Here is a 2,633-nt window from a genome sequence, read left to right as displayed (position 1 = left end):
AAGGATTTACATGTTTCCTAATCCGCAACGCATGTGAATCAAAACTTATCACCCAATAATGCATTCTTATGTAATAGGACAAAAAAAAGGTTGGGGGGGGGGGATGGAACGAGCATTTCGATTAGAAGAAGATCAAAGCTTTACTTTATTAGAATTATAATTTACAAATAAAAATTATTCTAAAAAAAATCCTATTTGATATAATCCTGATAATTTATAATTAATTTAAGTTCTTTACATATTTTTGGATATTTTTTTATTAATGATATTTCATTAAATATATAGTTCAATTAATTGATCAGTCAATTATAAGAAGATCCTAATGACAAGAGCTTACTATGGGACCTAATCCTCGTAATTATGAAATCATAGGCCAATAGTGATGCCTGGGGGATTTCTCTGAGAAAAGCTTCCAAGTTTTTATTTTTTCCAAAGGCGTCCCCTATTTTATTTTTTTTCAAAATGATACTCCTAATTCGAATATTATTGAAGGCAAAAAACCATTTAAAGAAATATTATTGAAAACAAAAAACTATTTAAAGAAACATCTTTTGAAAAAAAACAAAAAAATAACACATGATTCTTTGGTGACAAGTTGGTGTTTGCTTGGGAGGTTGGTTTTCCCATTGGAAGATAATTTTGATCTAATTTTTCTTGCTAGTTGGATATATAATTATCTTATCTATTATTTTTATTAATCTTAAAAGAATAAAATACTTGTTGTGGAGCAATTCATATGAAAACAGATCAACTCAGTAGTGTCACAACTATAAATCAGCGGGCACTCCTACCATTCCCTTGTCAACATAAGTGAGCTACCATCACAAAACGCAACCATGGCAGTTCCTCCCTTCCTGCTCTCCTCTCTCCCTTCTCTTCTCGTTGTTCTCGCACTGCTGTCTTCACTTCTACTCGCAGGTCGGAAGGCGAGAGGTGGCTCGGCGACCTGGAAACTCCCTCCAAGCCCACCCAAGCTCCCGTCATCGGCCACCTCCACCTCTTGGGGAGCAGCTTGCTGCATCGCTCCCTTTGGGAACTCTCCAAGAAACATGGACCTCTCATGCACTTGAAACTTGGTCGAGTCCCCGTTGTCGTCGTGTCCTCGCCGGAGATGGCTAAGGAAGTGCTCAAGACACACGATCTTGAGTGCTGCAGTCGGCCTTCGCTCCTCTCCTTTTCCAAGTTTTCATACGGTTTCTCCGACGTCTCCTTAACCCCATACGGAGAACGATGGAGGCAGCTTCGGAAGTTCTGCACCGTCGAACTCTTCAGCGCCAGGAAGATCAACTCTTTTAGGGACATAAGAAAAGAAGAGATGGAGCGAGTGACGAAACTGATATGTTCTCACGCTCGCGCTTCGACCATGGTCAACCTGAGCGAGTTGCTGCGCTCGCTTTCCTGCAATATGACATGCAGAACTGCCTTTGGCTCCGGCTTCGACGATGGAGGCGACATCCAACTCCACGACATGCTCAGAGAAGCCCAAGCGGTGGTCGGTGGCTTGTTTTTATCTGATTACTTACCATTGTTGGGGTGGGTTGATAGGCTAAGTGGGATGAGATCCAAACTTGAAAGGGCCTATCTCAAACTCGATAGCATCTACCAACGCCGTATAGATTACCACCAAGATCGATTGAGGCAACAAGGTAAAGAGGACGGAGACGTCTTAGATGCTTTGCTCCGCATGCAAAAGGATGAGGAGGGTCTAACAGAAGACCACATCAAAGGAGTGCTCATGGTAGTTGATGCCACCCTTTTCACACCATCCAGTTCTTGTTAACGCCTTTTCTCTTTCATAATAACCAAGCTCAAATGCAGAATATTTTCTTTGGTGGGACGGACACAACCTCGGCAACCGTGGAGTGGGCGATGGCGGAGCTCATCAGACAACCTGAGCTGATGAAGAGAGCACAAGACGAGGTAAGAGGATGTGTCGGAAGCAAAGGGGAGGTGGAGGAGAGTGACCTTCACCAACTTCATTTCTTGAAGTGTGTCATCAAGGAGACGATGAGGCTGCACCCTCCCGCTCCGCTGCTACTTCCTAGGGAAACCATGCAGCACTTTAAGCTAAATGGCTATGATATTCTACCCAAAACATGGATGTATGTGAATGCTTGGGCGATAGGAAGAGATCCCAATTCGTGGGGGAGGCCTCATGTCTTTGATCCAGAGAGGTTCATGCATGACTCCATGGAGGCAAATGGGCAGGATTTCAAGTTCATACCATTTGGCGAAGGTCGAAGGATCTGCCCCGGTAAGAATCTTGGAATGTTAATGGTGGAACTTGTGCTTGCCAACCTCGTCTACTCCTTTGATTGGCATTTACCACCTGGAATGGTGAAGGAGGACATCAGTATGGAGGAAGCCCGTGGTGGTACTGTACATAGAGAGTATGCTCTTTGTCTCATGGTCACCAAATATGATGCAACAACAGCCTGAATTGCTTGTGCATGTTAAAGTAGTAATATGTCTAAGTATTTTAAATGATACGCTTGTATACTTTACAAGTGATTTAAATGATTAGTACTAATATGTTCCTGTTAAAGTATCAGATTGAATAAAGACAGTCATATGTGTCGATTTGTGCAATTAAAACATCTGGTGATATCTTCAGTTTGTGATTTATTGTTTCA

General features: G+C 42.3%; 1 pseudogene; it reads left to right on the top strand.

The window, feature by feature from the left end:
- Positions 1-583: 583 nt before the first annotated feature.
- LOC135632835 (cytochrome P450 71A1-like) lies at positions 584-2,633 on the top strand (annotated as a pseudogene).

The sequence above is a fragment of the Musa acuminata genome, chromosome BXJ3-3 (genome assembly GCF_036884655.1).
Source record: "Musa acuminata AAA Group cultivar baxijiao chromosome BXJ3-3, Cavendish_Baxijiao_AAA, whole genome shotgun sequence".
NCBI lineage: Eukaryota > Viridiplantae > Streptophyta > Magnoliopsida > Zingiberales > Musaceae > Musa > Musa acuminata.
Note: the sequence above shows the minus strand (reverse complement) of the source record. Positions and strands in the feature narration are given on the sequence as shown.